Source organism: Lissotriton helveticus, chromosome 2_1 (assembly GCF_964261635.1).
Source record: "Lissotriton helveticus chromosome 2_1, aLisHel1.1, whole genome shotgun sequence".
Classification (NCBI taxonomy): domain Eukaryota; kingdom Metazoa; phylum Chordata; class Amphibia; order Caudata; family Salamandridae; genus Lissotriton; species Lissotriton helveticus.
Genome location: NC_136059.1, coordinates 881,390,059 through 881,409,934, shown reverse-complemented (window position 1 = coordinate 881,409,934; position 19,876 = coordinate 881,390,059).

Genomic DNA, 19,876 nt, shown 5'->3' with positions numbered 1-19,876 from the left:
TGCGATTGCGGAACAGTGTCAGCAGCTGCAGGGCGGGAGCTTGCACAGGAGGGACATCCATATTTAAAAATGTAAAAAAGCACAAGGGCGTCCGCTGGTAAAGCAAGTAAAAATGGGAATCCACGAAGCAGAGTGGAAAAAATAGAATGAAAGAAAGCAGGGATGACTCCAAAGATTTTCTCAAATGAAGTCACGAGACCACTGGTAACAACTTTAAAAAAGTGCGCCAGGCCCTTTGTGGAGGACGCGTTAGAGATAGTCCGAACCATCTTGCTGAAATGGAAAGGCGAATCTGTATTTAAAAGGGTCTGCACCTCTGTACGGGTGTTCGCTATGTGAAGCACGAAAGTTTCACGGGCCGAAGTCAAGGCCACCTCTCTCTGAGACAAAAGAGCTCTTATTCTTGTCATGCCGTTGAAATGTGCTCCCAAGGTTGGTATTTGTGGCCAGATTGAAAACTCCCTATGTTCATGTGTGGGAGGAAATAGAACATTTCTGCAGCAAATAACCCGTTCATTTACTGTTACGATAAAATGAATACTTTTAATTAACCCAGAACAATCTTCATTATTGAGCATCAAATAACTACCATTTTCCAAGAACTTGAACGTGGGGATGATAGCAGGAACTGGTGTGCCTTGCAACACGCAAGCCATATTTGGTCGGTGTTTGTTGCATGAACCGTGTAACTGTATGTGCCTACACATTAGTGAATGATCTGGCGTCTCAGTGTATTCCTCTCCATTCAGATAAACTTCTTGATCATCTTTGAAAATCTGTATGTGTATGGAAGCGACCAGACCTCATGAAGAAAACCACTACCTAAAGGTTAATAACGACCTATTGGTATATATTTCATACAATTTGAAAACTTATATAAAGCAAAAGGCAGCGTTATTAAACCGTGGATAAGGCACGTTGCCAAAGCAGTCAACCTTTTGGATTTATACTGGAAATGTTAAAGGAAGAATTACGGAGTAGGGCCTGTAAATCTTTAATGGACAACGAGTAAAATTACTCCAACCATCATATTCCTCTAACTCCGGGATAGTAGGGGTGTTTAATTTCTTAGAAGTAGCCAATCCAAAGCATTTGGTCTGGGAAATTGTTTCATTCACAAACAACATATGATTTGGGATGAGACATGCACGGTGGAAAGCCTCAGTGCCTTGTACCTGCCAGGTTCGTGAACCCCAAACTGATGTAGATCCTGGATATTTTTACTCTGTGTTACGTTAGCATGGGCTCATTACTGGTTTAAACGCCATTTTTTCTTTTTTGTAACTTCTGCACACGACACTTAGTTGTTGCTTTAGCTTTCAGCCTACCTGCGTCAAGATCTATGCCTGCTTCAAGCAGGCGCAGGGTTTTGATGTAGCTTTGTCCTATCTGATTGTAAATGCGGCACACCGTGGGTGGCAGAGCAGCGGTGCACGTTAACTGGTGCATCCCTGGGGATGTGCTAGTTAATATAAATCTGCCCCTTTACATTTAATTATGTGCAGGGGACACAGAGTAGGTGAGGTTTATCCAAGGTTAAGAAGAGATGAGTCCTGTTCAGTGAAAAATTGGAGATAGGCTTCAGTATATTATATACTTAAGTAGTGTGTTAAGTTTTTGATGACTGTTATTAATTTACTGTTGGGTAATAGTGGTTAATAACATTTTTTATTATATTTTACCACAGATTCAACTGCAGATTATTTCAAGATTTTAGGATGCCAAGCAAAGAAAGAGTGAGAAAGGCTGCAAAACGTCAAAGACAGCAGGACCATGGAATAATGCAGCAGTCCTCTAACAAAAAGATTTGTCAAGTCACCAAGAAAGCACCGGGTAAGAGTCCAAAAACAGTCATAAGAAATATGTCTAGTAAAAAAAATATTACTACAGAAAATGTTTCAGTCCAGAAAAGGAGAAACAATTCAAATGGTAAGGAAAGGCCAATGAGAAATGTTACTGCTAGAGTAAGAGATAACTCTATGCATGAAAGTAGAAGGAAACAACAGTTTAGGGACATTCGTAAACGAATGTTCCGCAACAGGATAATTGGGAATTTGTTAAAAAATATTAAGAAAGGTCAACAGAAAGTGGTTTTTTATAAGAGAAAAAAAATAGTTGAGAAAGTTATTGATCAGGCATTTGAAATTAAACGTAAGTTATTTATTTTGACAATCAATAGAATTAGGAAGCTAAACAAGGTAATTTATGATTTCAAAAGAAATAGTAGATGGAAGAGAATAGTTAATCGTAGTAATTTTTGTGAAGTTTTTTCTGGAGAATGGATGCATAGTTCAAGCTCTGAGGCATTTTTTAATGAGGAGAGTTATTTCCAGGATAATGATTTGGTGCATGCAGTTGACACCAGTGGTCGAGCTTATGAAGTGAAAGATGGTTGTCCAGTTGAAAAAGAAAAAGTTGTGAGAACAGAGATAGAAGAGGTGTTAGGTAATGAGGTTTTAGGGAGACGTCCTAAGGGTCCTGTGTACACCTGGAAGTGTAGTAGTATTTGCAGTGTACGACAGGATTCCATCAATTTGCTTTGTGATTTTATACGGTCATTTAATAAGAAAAGTTTGAAGCAGAAAATGAAGTTGTTGCAAGAATTAGATCCTTGCAGAGTGAGAGAAGTGATAGGTTTGCATGGTCATTCACTGGCTTGTCTTTCCAGGAGAGTATGCCAGAGTGTTTTTCATCATTTCAGGATGCTAGCAGTGCATCATAATAAAGTGAGGAAATTAGTTAGAATGTTGTATTATGCTAAGAGTCCAGCAATTATGCTTAAACAATTATGCGCTGCTCTTTTGCATGGTTCTGAAATAGATGTGAAGAATATATGTGAAGAAATTGAGTTTTGTTACTTTGGAAGTAAAGAGGAGAATGTTGAAATTGACCAAGAAGAAGAGAGTAATGTGGAAGATAGTGTACAGGTTTCCAGTACAGATAATTTCCAGAGGGAAATTGCGACGTTTGAGGTGAAATCAAGTGAGAGGCCAAATTTCACTTGTGTGTGTTGTCGACGCACTTATTATAAGAATCAGACTAAGTTAGTGGATTTATATGGAAAAAGTGAAAGGGAAAATAATAGTGAATGGAAGGATTTTACAACATACTTGATGGTAGAAAATTGTTTTGATTTGGGATTGGATCAACGTGTGTGTACTTATTGTTGTAACAAATTAAATCAAAACCAGATGCCTGCTAGAGCAGTTCATAATAATCTGGAATTGATTGAGATTCCTTCTGAATTGAAGGATTTAAATACTTATGAATCTATTTTGATTCAAAGTATCCATCCCTTTCAGGCTATTGTAAGAATGGAGCCAAAGACAGGGAAATTGCCTCCATCAGATTTACAGAGAGGATTAAAGGGAAGAGTTGTTTATTTGCCTCTAGATTTGAAGAAAAACATTAACACAATTGGAGTAGAAAAAGTGGAAGAGGAACCTCTTGTTATCTTAGTTAATGGGGTTCCGACAAAGATTAAGAAAATATGGCAAGATTTAGTAGATGTTAGGAAAGTCAAAAGGGCAACATTGTATTTGAAAAAATATAATAAATACTATAAAAATGTATATGTTGCAGAAGAGGAAGTAAGTGAGGAAGAGGATAGCGATTTGTGTGCTGATCAAATTGAGAAAGTAGAACCCTGTACTAGTGAAGAAATATATGAACATTATAGTGTTCATCCTTTGCATTCCAAGGAAGTCATGGGGAATGCTATTGAGTTGTTTCAAATGAAACAAGCGAAAGGGAGTCCCATTAGTGTTTGGGAGGAAAGTTTGGAAGCTCGGTGTATCCCACAGCTTTTTCCAACAGGTCAGGGAGGAAGATATGATGAGCGACCTCATCAAATTCCTGCTTCTGAATACCGGACTTTGCGATTGTATGCAGGAGATCCTAGGTTTCGACAATGCATTCCTTATTTGTTTCATCTCCTGTTTGAAAGCGATCTGTCTGGGCTGTCATATGCAGTGAACCACATCTTGAAAAGTGGTATACACATGCAAAACATCTCGGCAAGTGACTTTATGGATAAAGTCAATGTCCAAGACAGTATTTTGGATTCTCACCTGATTAATCTCATGGCGTGTCAGCGTGGTACTAATGAGTACTGGTACCGTCGTCATGGTGATTTAAAATGTATGCTGAGGAACTTAGGAACTCCCACATGGTTCCTCACTTTGAGCTGTGCTGAGTATGGCTGGGAAGACTTACTTGAATTTCTACGAGAGGCAAATGCTAACGTAGAAAACATCGAATTCAAGACACCCGGAGAACTGTGCTCTTTGGATCCAGTCAATGTATGTAGGTACTTCAATCATAGATTTGAAGGTATGATGTCTTTCATCATGAATAAGAAGAATCCACCTCTTGGAGAGGTGTTGGATTTCTTCTGGAGGAAGGAGTACCAAGCAAGAGGTGCTCCTCATATACATATGTTGCTGTGGATCAAGGATGCACCTAAATTTGGAACGGATGCAGAAGACTCAGTGATGAGTTTCATAGAACAGTATTCTACGTGTGCTGTTCCAAACGCAAAGGAGAAAAAAAGCCTAAGAGAAAAAGTTCTACGTTTCCAAAGCCATCGATGTGGAAAGTACTGTCGTCGTAAATTCCGGAACAAAGACAAGTTCTACACCGAATGTCGTTTCGGCTTTCCACGACCGGTGATTTCTAAAGGAAGAGTGAACAGTTTGATGTCTTCGCTGCGACATAATGTGATGAAGAAATCACCTAAAAACACATACAATTTGAAGAGGAACGAAGAGTCTAAGTACATCAACGACTACAACCCGGTGATTTTGTCCATGTGGAATGCTAACATGGATATACAGTTTGTGGCTGATAACTGTATGGCTGTGGCTCGGTATGTGACATCTTACATCACCAAAAAAGAGAAGACAGAATTGAAGGATATGTGGGAGGACATTTCCCATGAAAAGAGCCTCAGCAAGAAGTTGTACAGTTTCAGTCTGAAGATGTTGTCGCATCGAGAAATCGGAGCTTACGAATGTTCTGACCGGTTGTCTTCAGCAAGTCTCTATGCCAAGTCCAGGAGTATCGTTTGGGCGAGTGTTGGTCTTGCTGCAACGCGTAATCGAGTTCTGAAACCTGTGCGGGAAATTGAGTATTTGGCGGAAAAGGAGCCAAACAGTACCGACATTTTGAAGAGCAACATGTTGGATACATATTATCCAAATCGAAGTAGTCACCTCGAGAATGTTTGTCTGTATGAGGTTCTGCAAAATTACATATTCAAGAGGAACAGCAAAGAAGATACTGAGAAAGGAGTGTATGCTGTAATAGGAAGTGAGGGATGTCTGGTCAAGCAAAGAAAATGCCACTTGATAAACCATCGAAAATTGAGTGGCGAATCTCCTGAAAAAAAGGAGTTTTTCTATTTAGCACTTTTGCAACTTTTTAAGCCTTGGCGTGCAGAAGAGGAACTGCTTGGAGATTTCCTTTGTTACGAAGACTCATTCAATGCTGCCAAGGAGACCATAGAATGTCCTGCTTTTCCCAAATATGTAGAAATGTTGAATGTGGAAATTGAGCAGGAAGCAACGATTGCAGCCGAGATTGCCAGAGACAGTTCTCAGGACAGTCAGAGTTCTGCTTCATTGAGTCAGGATCCACTAGGAGGACCTCTTATCGAAAATGAAGCTGCCACTGCTATGAATGAAGTGGAAAGAGCCATGGCACATGCTCAGGAGGATGCGGTTAACTTAGAAGAGTTGGAAAGACAACTCAACGTTGAGCAGAGGAAAATATATGACGAACTTACCATGCAAATTGATCATGGATTAAGTCATGACAAGAAAGAGTGCTCATGTACGTCGTTGAAGCCTGTCCGACTGTACGTGAGTGGAGAAGCGGGAACTGGAAAAAGTTTCCTTATTAAAGCAATTTCATGTTATTTGCAGGAAAGGACAGAGTCATCGCTGTCTTGTGTTGTCACCGCTCCAACTGGACTGGCAGCACATAACATTAAAGGGATTACTTTACATCGTTTACTGATGCTGCCAGTGGAGCATGACAACAAATTAGAATATCACAAGCTATCTGGAGATGCTTGTTTTGAAGTTTCAAGAGTCTTGAGGAAAATGAAACTTCTTATCATTGACGAAGTAAGCATGGTCTCCAATGTCATGCTTGCCTTTGTGCATTTGAGAATGCAAGAAGTTCTCAAAACAGAGTATGATGTGTTATTTGGTGGCAAACACATCATTGTTTTCGGAGATCTTCTGCAGCTGACACCAGTGAAAGGGCAACCTGTGTTCAAAATGCTCACGCCTGAAGATACCAGGAAGTGCTTAGGGAGCATTGGCAACGTCAATATATGGTTAAACTTCAATTATGCTGAACTGCATGAAAATATGCGTCAGGCAAAGGATGAAGTTTACAAGACTATTCTACAAGATGTTAGAATTGGAAAAGTGACCGAGCATGGGAAAGAAGCTTTACATGCACGATTACTGACAAATTTATATCCAGACGAAGATGTTGTGCCTGAGAATATTTTTCAGAAAGTTACTGAGAAAAAATCTGGAATATGTTTGATGCCAACTCTTGCAGAATGTGCCAAATTCAACAACAAAATGTTGCATTTAGAAAAGCAAGAGATTGTGAAACTGGAAGCTATTGACAGAGTAGAGCATATGGGATCAACAATTATTTTGTCTGAGAATCTGAAAACAAAATTGGATTCATTAGAGAAGAGTATATCTAAAACTGCGGGTTTTGAAAAGACTCTGAATGTGTGCTTGAACTGCCGTATAATTTTAAGAAGAAATTTACATGTTGAAAGAGGTCTGGTAAATGGATCAATGGGTAATGTTGTTGATTTTGTGAAATACAGAAATAGAGATGGAATTGAATTTTTAAAAATTAAATTTGATGGCATTGAGGAAGTACAGCTAATTGCTCGTTGTTCTGCTAGATTTTTGCTTGTAAAAGACTTATATGTTCGTCGTAAGCAGTTTCCTGTTTGCTTGGCATATGCGGTGACAATCCATAAATCGCAAGGTTTAAGTGTAGACTGTGCATTGGTGAATATTGGCAGTTCTGTGTTCAAGGAGGGTATGGCATATGTGGCATTGTCACGAGTTAGGACTTTATCGGGATTGTACTTGATTGAGTGTGATGTCACAAACATTTGTGCGGATCTAGATTGTGTTAAGGAATACAATAGGTTGAGAAGAGAGTATGCGCCACATTTGCCTCAGTATCCTTTGTTTGAGAAACATGTGGTAGGCCGGAAACGAAGAAATGTGACCAATACTGGGGAGGTTGTAGCAAAAAGACGAAAAGTCGATGAACCTGAAATTATAAGCAGAAACAAAAAGGATTCTGTTGAAAATGTTGTTGGTTTTCAATTTGAAAACAGTTCTGGTGTCAACTGCTATGCTAATGTAGTGGTTAATGTTTTGTTTTCTCTAGAAAATGTAAAAGAAGAGATTGTGGTCAATTCTGATCAAAGATTTTGCAGTTTGTTAAATTCTGTGTTAGAGAAATGTAGCACTGATAGAACAAACATAGAAAGTGTGTCTGAAATTCGAAATCTGTTAGACAGATGTTCAGGCCAAACACAATTCTCTCAAAATAGTCAGCAAGATTGTCAGGAGTTTTTAATGTATATGCTTGATGTATTGCATGATGAAGGTGTAGATGTAGATCACCTGTTTGGGCTTTCTTATCAATGGCAGCATGACTGCGAGAACTGTAGGGTATCAAGTACTACTAGTGTAGAGTCAGAAAGATTTATATATTTAACTTTGCCAGACAGTAAATCAGTCTCTTTTAATAAGCTAGTAAAAGCAGCTGATCACAACATGGAGTGTAGCCAATGTAAATCTGAAATGATGTCCACATTATTTATACGAACATATGGCCAGTATGTCATTTTAATGTTCCAACGATGTAGGCCTGATGGAACAAAATTGACAACTTTAATTAAAAATTTTGTGGCTTCACAGTTGTCAATATCAGGAAGGACTTTTGTAACTGTAGCAATTATATATCATGATGGTCCTTCAATAACATCAGGACATTATACAGCTTATTTAAAGTGTAGAAATGGCTGGTCATTCTGCAATGATTCTGTTTTAATTTTCAAAATAAAATTGCCATATGACCTTAAAAACTCTTACCTGGTGTTTTTAAAACCAAAATTTTAGGGAAAGAATCTTGGGATGTGCTCTGAGGAATTTCAAGAAGTTCTCATGGCTCCTACACTATTTGGCCTTGAGGATAAGTGTAGTACAGAGACATAACTTCTTACCATAACACTGGACGTCATGGAGAAATACGTGCACTTTGAATGAGTTCAGAAAAACTATTTCTTTTTATAAGCTAATTGAAGCAGCCAATCAAAACATGGAGTAGAGGGAATGTAAGTCTGCAATGCTGTCTACTGTTTTACATTGCTTTGTGATTAAAAGTGATGTAGAGAATTAAATAATTGTACTAGTCATAAAGGTAGTGTAAGTCTGCTTCATAGTAAGCAGTATCAGTGTGATAGGAAATGTAGAACATGATTGAGCAAGAAGGGGAAGATATTACTAGTCCAGGATTGTGTAAATGATCTTCAACATTTTAATTCTGAAAGTTGCGGAAATGCAAAAAGACGGGATTGGCTTACAAGAAATACAAGAGTTATAAATGGGTCTGACAGGATTTGGCCTTGTGGAAACTTGTGGTAGAGAGCAAGAAGTCATTTATTGTATGTAACATGTTTTTGAAAACGATGGAGGTTTTCTTTCAGAAAGTGGCGGGTTGAAAGTAATAACAGCACAACAGAGTGTAAGCTGTTCATAGGACATCCTTGGCCGTCATGGAAAGTAAGTTAACTTTAAGGAGTTCTGAATTCTGATTTGTTATGTTGTATGGGTTTTTTAAACACAATCATTTTGATTGTGTTTTTTTTTCCCCGCTGTTATATGATGAATACCTTCAAGTCACTGTTTTTAGTGAAATTTGATACATTCTGAGAACAGCAAAAATAAACCATTTAACATGTATAATTAATTCTGTTCTGTTTGCATTTATGATGTACATGTAGAACTGTGTAGGAGGCATGGAGAAGGTGAGGCTTCTGTAAGTGTCAAAGTTGTTGCATACAGTGAACACATTCACACATCGGTCCACTCTTCCTTGGATGTGGTGGAGGTGGTGGGGAAGCACCAGCTGAAGCTACTAAAGAAGCCATTGCTCACTGGTAACAAAGGGTCTTTCTCTCACAATGATGAAAGTCAGAGTGAGGAAAGAAAGAGGGATTTTCATCATTTGGGAAAAACAATAGTTCTCAACCAATGAAAAGTGTTCATTTTAGATTATATGACCTAGTCTTACATCATTAGGAAACCAAAAGTGAAATGAACCAATGAAAAGTGTTATTACCAAGTCACATGACCTGCTGTGTTTACGTTACACGCTTTGCAGGGCCTCCCGGTTTGCTTCCAGAAACCTGTGCTTTGCGACTCGGTAAGCGTACCAGTTCGCTAACGTAGTACGTCATATGACGTATCACGCGACAACGCGAAACGTCATGCGGACGGGAGGCGTCACGATGTTGTTTTCTAACGCGGCAGTTGCGGTAAAGAAACGTTTACCGGCTCGCGGTCTATTTCGCGGCATCAAGGTCAGCTAACGGGAAGCTTCCCGATTCGCGAAGCGGGAACGAAGAAAAAAAAATTTACAAAAAATAAAGTTATTAATAAACATATAAAATATATTTTGGGATTTAAAGAAGAATACATTTTACAGCTACAGATATTTGCTATTAAAAAACCATTGAAATTCACTAAAAAAACCATAGGTTATAGATTATATATAGTTAGGAATTAGCATTTACAAAACCTTGAAAATTCACTGAAAAAACCATAGGTTATAGACCATATATAGTTAGGAATTAGCATTTAAAAAACCTTATTTTACTCACACAAAACCATTGAAATTCCATATATAGTTAGTTGCACTAACTATATATCGCGCACCCGCAATCCACTGCTGATGATGTCACATATTACATCATTCATGACATGGTCAGTGACATCACTGATGACATCTCAAATGACATCACTGATGACATCACTGATGACATCTCATTTGACATCATTCTTGTGCTAATACGATAAACCTCTTCAGACTCTAATATAACCTTAGATACACTCAGTGTATACAGAAACTCACACACTGTCACTCATCCATGGAGTTACTCACACACCTAGTCAGTCATGCAAAGAAACAATCTCACCTCCATTTCCTCAACTATACAGTTATACACACCTTACTTATTCAAGCATATACTAACACATATTTACTCTCTTATACAATCCCTGATACAAGTTCACAATGATCCATACAGCTACTCACACATTCAGTGGCTCTCATGCACAGTTATTTATATATGCCAACTCTCACATGTACTGTGTTTTACATATGTACTTACTTTGACATGTAGCACTGAGATATCCATTCACTCACCAATGCACTCATGCACACAGTCAACCACCCATACAGCTGTTTCCACATGCACTTTTGAACCCATACATCTAGTGAATCAACTGCTCACACATCAATAACCCATATACTTACTCATATAGCTACTGATCAACACATGCAGCAGTTTACAGAACAACAAACATAATGATGCACAAATTAAGACAGTTTAGTCACTAACCCGTGCACTCAGTGAGACACATTTAATCACTCACTCATACAGTCAGTCATGCACCTACTAAATCCTTCGTCCAGACACTTATACATCCACTCATTCTTCAATATGTAAGACATATTTAAACTTTACAGAAACAAAAAATCACTGGATGTTGTTATCAGTGATGTCATCAGTGATGTCATTTGAGATGTCATCAGTGATGTCATCAGTGATGTCACTGACCATGTCATGAATGATGTAATATGTGACATCATCAGCAGTGGATTGCGGGTGCGCGATATATAGTTAGTGCAACTAACTATATATGGAATTTCAATGGTTTTGTGTGAGTAAAATAAGGTTTTTTAAATGCTAATTCCTAACTATATATGGTCTATAACCTATGGTTTTTTCAGTGAATATATATATATATATATATATATATTCACTGAAAAAACCATAGGTTATAGACCATATATAGTTAGGAATTAGCATTTACAAAACCTTGAAAATTCACTGAAAAAACCATAGGTTATACACCATATATAGTTAGGAATTAGCATTTAAAAAACCTTATTTTACTCACACAAAACCATTGAAATTCCATATATAGTTAGTGGCACTAACTATATATCGCGCACCCGCAATCCACTGCTGATCATGTCACATATTACATCATTCATGACATGGTCAGTGACATCACTGATGACATCACTGATGACATCTCAAATGACATCACTGATGAGATCACTGATGACATCTCATTTGACATCAATGACCACATCACTGATGATATCATTCATGTGACAATACAATGCATCTCCTCATGTTTTAATATAACCTCTGTTTCACCCAGTGTTAAATACAGAGTATAATTTTTGAAACCATTGACACACCAATACTAGTTACTACATACGTACTCACTGATTCCTACGTCTACACACACATTCACTCATTCACCCATACAATCATTCATACATACAATCACTCATCTTTACAACACTATCATATGCACTCATACACCTATACAGACACTTACACTCTGCCACTCATCCATGGAGTTACTCACACACCTAGTCAGTCCTGTAAAGAATCAATCACACTTCCATTTTCTTGTCTATACAGTTAAACATAGAGCACCTTACATTTTCAAACATATACTAACACATACTTACTTTCTTATACAATCATTGATACAAGTACACATTGATCTGCACAGAGTCACACACCTCCCAGCCAGCCACACACACACTCAGTCTCCTATACAAATACTTGGACAATCAATCAATAACCCATATAGTTAATCATATAGCTACTGATCAACACATGCAGCAGTTTACAGAACAACAGACATAATGATGCACAAATTAAGACAGTTTAGTCACTAACCCATGCACTCAGTGAGACACATTTAATCACTCACTCATACATTCAGTCATGCACCTACTAAATCCTTCGTCCAGACACTTATACATCTACTCATTCTTCAATATGTAAAACATATTTAAACTTTACAGAAACACACAGTCACTGGATGATGTCATCAGTGATCTCATCAGTGATGTCATCAGTGATGTCACTGACCATGTCATGAATGATGTAATATGTGACATGATCAGCAGTGGATTGCGGGTGCGCGATATATAGTTAGTGCAACTAACTATATATGGAATTTCAATGGTTTTGTGTGAGTAAAATAAGGTTTTTTAAATGCTAATTCCTAACTATATATGGTGTATAACCTATGGTTTTTTCAGTGAATTTTCAAGGTTTTGTAAATGCTAATTCCTAACTATATATGGTCTATAACCTATGGTTTTTTCAGTGAATTTCAATGGTTTTTTAATAGCAAATATCATAAGCTGTCGAATGTCAAGTACGTGGTAAGTAAAAACATTTTCGTGTTTATGCACACTGATCTGCTTTGAATGCTGCCCCCCACCCCTCATTTCTATTAGGAGTACTCTCTCTTTGCAGATAGTGAAGGGTAGTTAACGCAGCCCTTTGCCCCCTTTGTAATCCGTCGTGCCTGCTTCTCTCTCCATTTGATTGATTGTTCTCTTTGGTTCATTCTCTATTTACAAACAAGCACAGAGTCGCAATACTCTGTTTAGTCTTTGCAGATAGCGAAAAATCGTGTAAAAAAACAAAAGGAATCGAGCAAAATCAGTAGGCCACTAATGGGATCTCTTTTTGACCTCGCTAAAATAGAAACATTAGGAACAACCTGTTGAAAATAGCAATGCGTATGTATATAAGCGGCGTTCATTTGTGTTCACAGTACCCCTTGTTGATTGTTTCAATCGAGCATTGAATTGTTCGAAGTTAATTCTCTTAAGGATCTTCTCTACCTGCAAACGAGGAAGAATAGGAATATTCTCTCTCCCTTTGCAGATAGTGAAGGGTAGGTAACGCAAGCCTTTAACACGTCGTACCTATTTCATTCCTCATTGATTGATTGATTGTCCGAACATTGACTGTTTGGGAATTAGTTCTTTTTGGAGGTATTCCCTGTTTGCAAATAAACGTAGGAAAATCTTTGCAAGTAGTGAAAGGGTACGTAATGCGGACCGTTCTCCCCCGTTGTAATCTGTCATGCCTATCTACTCCCCACTGATTGATGCACCTTTTTCACCCGGACCATTTACTAGAGATACGTCATCTGGCCCGACCAGAGAGCACCCCTAGTGAAAAGGACATATGCAATAATAACGAAGTGATCACTGTATCCTGTTAACAGAAACTTTACCATGAAACAACCTGGAAAGAAAAAAATAGGAAAACGAAAATCAGTAGGCCACTGATGAACATGAACTTTTATTAAACAACGAACAAAGAAACGATAACATAACGTAATGATAAAACCTATTAATGTCCTAGAAACAAGAAAACGTTAAAATATGCCAGTGGTGAGAGACCAGAAAAACAGTAAGAGAAACCAAATCACCCCTCGCTGTCCCACCGCCTGCCACGCCAAAAAAATCGATAGACTAGGGAAAATGCAAGTCAGTAGAACATCCACCCCCACTCTGGAAACTTCCAAGGTGGGGCAGGGTTCCGGCTACGCCCAGCCGGGAGCAGCCCATATAAGGCAGGTCCTGCTGCCACGCCTCGGCCAGGAGATCCTAACGTAGGGTGTAGCCGGAGGAGAGGCCGAGGCCAGCGGGACCCGGCCAGGGGATTGCCTTTACAACGCTGAACAGTTGCAGGGGGGGGGAATGTCTCCTCAACCCTCCCCTCTCTCTCCCAGTCCGGCCGCGGTGGCCCTTGAGAGTTGCAGGTAGTCCCGCCACATGCTCTTCCGGTCCGACCACCAACGGTTGGGGGGCCGAGGCCGACGGGATCCGGCTGCAGCCGATAAACCAAGAAACCCGTTCATGGGGCCAGAGCCAGGGGCGTCCGGCCGACATCCACCGAAGCCCGGCCCGAAGACGGACGGGACACTTCTTTCTTTTATAATGGCTGCGACAACACTGGGGGGGGATGTCTTGCACATGCCTCCGACCCCCATCCCCTCGTCCTCATCGCCTGGTCCGGCCATAACAAATCTCAAGCGAGACGCCGTGGGGTGCACTGGGAGGGAGAGACGGTGCGAACAGGCCTCTCCCGCCTCCCCAGGTGGAGGCTTCCCAGCTGCACCCTCAGCGCTCCAGGCGCCCGGAAAAGGGTTCTTCCACTGTGGCCATGCTGCAACGTCTCGCCCGGCAGGGTGGAGCCCGTCCGCTCATGTGACCCCGCGATCGCCGGTAGCTGCCGAACTCTCAAAATGGCGGTCGACCTGGCAAGAGCGGGCCCAGCATAAAGAAATGGCCCGGTCACTGGTTGACTCCACCACCGTAGTCCTCCACGACCTTGAAGATTCTAGAGGAGCCGCGGGAGTCTCCGACCCCCGATGGGGAATGACTGCCATGATCGCCCGTGGAGTGACGAAACTGTATCCGCGGGACGTCGGCGCTCCCATGCTGGCGCCAGCCTCACTTTGAATTACTAGAATCCTGCAGACCTCACTTCCGGTGAAAGCACAGTGTGACCCGATAGGAAAAATTATTGCACCCCCTCCCCTTTTTGACTGATAGTTCAAACCACCGATCCTTTCCTTTGCCCTTTTAACGGAACTTTGGACTGCCTCCCCCTCTTTTACATTTTCTAGAGAAAACAAAACATTAACCACTACATTAGCATAGCAGTTGACACCAGAACTGTTTTCAAATTGAAAACCAACAACATCTTCAACAGAATCCTTTTTGTTTCTGCTGTGACCCTGCTACAGCACAGGCATTGTCCCCAGCAGTAATTCTGCAATGCCGGTAAGAATAGCTGTGGTGCCTACTGGACTCACTCACCCCCGCGGCGCCCCACGCCGTTTTTTGCTGGGCGGCAACTTACTAGACATCACTTTCGTGCCATCTAGATTTCAGCGCGTTCTGCTGCCTTGGAACTATTCGCACAACAGACCGCTACTGACAAGAATATTTCATTATTGGTGCTGTCAATTTCAATAAATCTATTGGATAATTCAAAAGAAATTCCCACGGTCTCTTCGTTGTTTAAATGTTTTTACTGTTTTTGTTTTCTTGTATATATTTATATGTTATTAAAGTTTTATATTCCTACTACTTTGTTGGAGTGCTATATATTTTTAATGTGACACATAATTGTAAAAACTTTGATGTACAAAGAGTCATTCCTGGAATCTTCCGCTTCAGGCTCGGTCCCCTCCCCAATCACAATACAGGATGGTTTTCAGATAGTAGGAACACGTGTGGTGTGACGGATCTCATCGGGTGTGGGCCTTGATCTACTATAACTCCTTTGAAGAGGGGTGATTCTTTACAGCTGGGGCCATAAACTACATCTGCAGGGCTAGCTGATAGCCTGGACAATCGGACACAGAGAAAGAGGAGTGTCAGAGGGTGCGGTAGTGAATAGGGCGAAAGGGAGGTGTCGGGCGGGCACAGAGTGTGATTCTCAGGGAAGAGCAGCGCAGATGGGGGGAGGTTTATTGCCCATGCATAAGACAGAGAGCGGTGGTGACCAGTGCCTAGGGAAGATGCTTGCGTGGGTGAGGAGCCATGCTACGAATCGACAGCGTGCAGAGAGTGGGTCTGGTCAAGACATCTAAAATGGCTGCCGTGCACGACAAAAGTGTGGCATTTCAAAAAAGGCAAGATGGCGCAGACAATGTTTTTCAACACTTCCTCATTTCCTTCGAATCGAACGTTAACAGACGTTGGGGCATATTACCAAAGTTAAGTGATATTTATCGCTAACGATGCTTACCAACCAATTTTTTACCACTAAGCATCGTCAGAAATTATCGAAGATAAACCTTGCTATTATCAAGGTTTATCGCAAATGCGATAATAAACGGCCGCAATGCATGAATATCGCTAAAAACTCAGCGATATTCATGCATTACCGAGCTAATGCTCTTAGCCATGTTATCCACCTCCCATTGGATAACATGGCTAAGAACTGCTCAGGGCAGGTGTTACTTTTTGGAGATATTCGCGCTTAGCGCGAATATCTCCAAAAGTTGGTAATAGGAGATAGATATCTTGCATGTTGTAATGCAAGTTATTGTGGTATATGGAACTCATACCATAATCTCTCAGGAAAGCAGAAACTGATCCTTTTGGGACCGCCTAAAAAGGCCTAGGGGGTGAGGAGTACTCTACTTTGCCCCCTTTTCACGTTCCGAACTATTTTATTTTACTCTCTTCTGTAATTACACAAAATAGCAGCGATAAGATGCATCGGAGACACACAGTGAGAGAAAGGAGGCCGGAGATGAAGAAGAGATGTCAAATACACATTGGAGATAATATAGTGGCAGAAGGGAAGTAAATATGAGTAAACTTACCATGTAACATAAAAATGAATAATGTCTCAAACAATTTTTGATTTCTAAATATAAATTTATTCTTCAGAATTTTCTAAATTTGAAAGAACTAGTAACATGTCCTCATCAGCAATGTCCTCATTAAAAGTCTCCAATGATGATTCTTGTAACTCTATGGTCTCCAAACACTCGATAAATTCGCCATCAAGAGATTGATCAAAAAAATCATTCAAGTCATCTCCTCCTTGTGACAATATTTCATTATTGGTGCTGTCAATTTCAATCAATGTAGTGGAATCATTCAAGTCATCTCCTCGTGACAATATTTCATTATTGGTGCTCTCAATTTCAATCAATGTAGTGGAATCATTCAAGTCATCTCCTCCTTGTGACAATATTTCATTATTGGTGCTGTCCATTTCAATCAATCTAATGGAATCATACAAGTCATCTCCTCCTTGTGACAATATTTCATTATTGGTGCTCTCAATTTCAATCAATGTAGTGGAATCATTCAAGTCATCTCCTTGTGACAATATTTCATTCTTGGTGCTGTCCATTTCAATCAATCTAATGGAATCATACAAGTCATGTCCTCCTTGTGACAATATTTCATTATTGGTGCTCTCAATTTCAATCAATGTAGTGGACAATTCAAAAGAAATTGCCACGGTCTCTTCATTGTGAGCCATTTTATTTTGAAATTGCTTGCTGTAAATTGCAGAAAAAAATAATCACTTTCATTTATCGTTTTTAGTAATACATAATATAAAACTAACTTTATCAAGTATTTAGTATAACAGAAGGACTGCAAATAAATAACAGAAAACATTTTTCAAATTATCTTCAAGTGTACAACATAGTTCCCCTTACAAATTAACAACTCACCTTTTTAAAAGTAGCAGAAGTGTTAGTACTGTGTAAATCAAACACCAGAAATTCACCACCAAAAATTCCTCACAAATGTACCTCAGACAGTAGTATCACAAAATGGCTGTGGTTTCCTCTCATTTGACATATATACATAACCAATTAACTTTCATCACACACAAATACAAAACCAAAGTAACATTTTAATTGGTTCTAAATTTCAACACTTTCAAATGTGTTTTCCCCATGCAATTTTCCATAGGACATTTACATACGTCTACAGCCTGAATGGCTGAACGGAATTACACCAAACTTGGCAAAATGGTACATCAAACCTAAGAGGTCAGGAAGGATCTACTATGCCCCCTTATGGTCATTTCCCCCTTCGCTTTGGCCTCCTCTTGTCTCTCAATCCTACCGAGAGACAAGATGGCGGCCGCTACGGACTGTTTGGAATGTTGACAGACGCCGGAGAACCAATCAGCTTTGCAAAGCTCCGTAACGCGAAAAGTACGCGAAGCGGAGCGCTGTTACAGATATATATCTTTTTTTGAACGTTAATTTCTCAAAATCCACTGGAGCACATATATTGAGACCTAGCAAAGGCACATCGGGCTACCAGTCCCTAATATTTTGCCAAGTTTCGTGCAAATCCATTCAGCCGTTCGGGCTAAAAGTGAGGCCAACCGCCCTATGGAAAACTCAATGTTAAAAACACGTTTTGGGACCCCCCTTTTTTCTCGGCCCCCCCTTGACGAACCCCCCCCAAATTTTCAAGGGCTGCTCAGAAACGAAATGTGCCATTTTCCTGAAAATGTCAGCCAATTCCGTCCACAGACGCCAAAGTTATTAGACATAGAATTTTCAAAAATCCCATAGAGAAAAAATCCTAACTATATATACCTACTGGCGACCGCCAGTAGGTAATATATATATATATATATATATATATATATATATATATATATATATATTCACTGAAAAAACCATAGGTTTCAGGAGTTATATAGTTAGGAATTAGTTTTTAAAAAACCTTTGAAATTCACTCTAAAAACTATATGTTTTAGTGGTGTTATAGTTAGCTGGACATTTTACTCATACAAAACCAATGAAATTGCTCCTATATAGTTAGTTGTACTAACTATATTTTGCGCACCCGCAATCCACTGCTGATGATGTCACATATTAGATCATTCATGACATGGTCAGTGACATCACTGATGACATCTCAAATGACATCACTGATGACATCACTGATGACATCATCCAGTGAATGTGGTTTGCTTCGTTATTTAAATATGCATTGTATATATAGCAATTTACATTGAAGAATGAGTGGATATATATAAATGAATATTTGGATGGAGGATTTAGTAGCAGTGTAATTGACTGTTTACTTGACCAATTTATAATGTCTCACTAAATATAGTGGATAGTGACTAAACTGTGTGAATATCTGTATCACTTTGTCAGTTGTTGTGTAAACTGATTCTACAGTTGGTTACTAGCTATGTGAAAGTCTACATTAGTTATTGATTAGTTAACTGAGTATTTGTATGGGAGTGTGAAAGTGTGTGTGGTTCGGTGGGGGATGCTTCTAACGTCTTTTAATGGAAATGCAGATGACTGCATTATGAAATCAGATTTAAGGCATCACGGAGGACTTCGCATGCATGCTGCATGGGGGGTCAAGGGGGGAAGGGCAGGGGCGCTGGCGCTTGTCTACTGTTACTGCACACTGCAGCAGAGGCTGCGCTGAGTGCCTGACCAGTGACATTTTCCACAAAGTATCCAGCAGCTGCTCCCTTCTTCCGCAGCGCATTTCTCGACCAGGAATGTAAAGGGGGGTGATGTTGCAGCCCTCTCCCTGGATCACATAACTCACATGTCTGATGGTTTTCGGGGCCCTGGATGAAGTGTGACCACCGAGGGCAGCCTGCCGCTTTGGCCTCATGCTTATCTCCTGAAATGTAATTCAGGCGCAGAGTAACAGCCGCAGTGGAATGAACAGAGGGGCAGACGAACACCAAGCTGAGAGTGAAAATGCTTTTGAACTGAAGCGAGTGACGAGAGGGGGCGCAGAAAGACGGGGTGTCTATAAATCAAATGTATTTAAGTCTGTGTCATGCTGGAACGCGGCATTCTGGGCTGCAAAAATCCCCCAAAAAGTCCCCCTCCGAGACACATAAAACATGAAATCGGACGAAAACTGTAGTTAGGCTGTGCTGCTTCCGGAATAAACGGAAGTGACCTATCGGGTCGACAGCCAACAATAAGCCAGGTAAGAAGTGCAATGTCAGAGTTGACCAAAGGCAAGGGGCAGGACAAGTTACCCTCCATTTTTTGTTTATCAGAGGTCTTGCGACACCGCATGCGCTGTCTAGGCTCGACCTAAAAATATATTGTGGGTAGCCACAGTATCCAGTAGGCCCAGGGTTAGTCATGGGTGCATGATACCACTGTTTCTATGAGCTTTGTTAAACTTAAATATCATTTACGGCATGGAT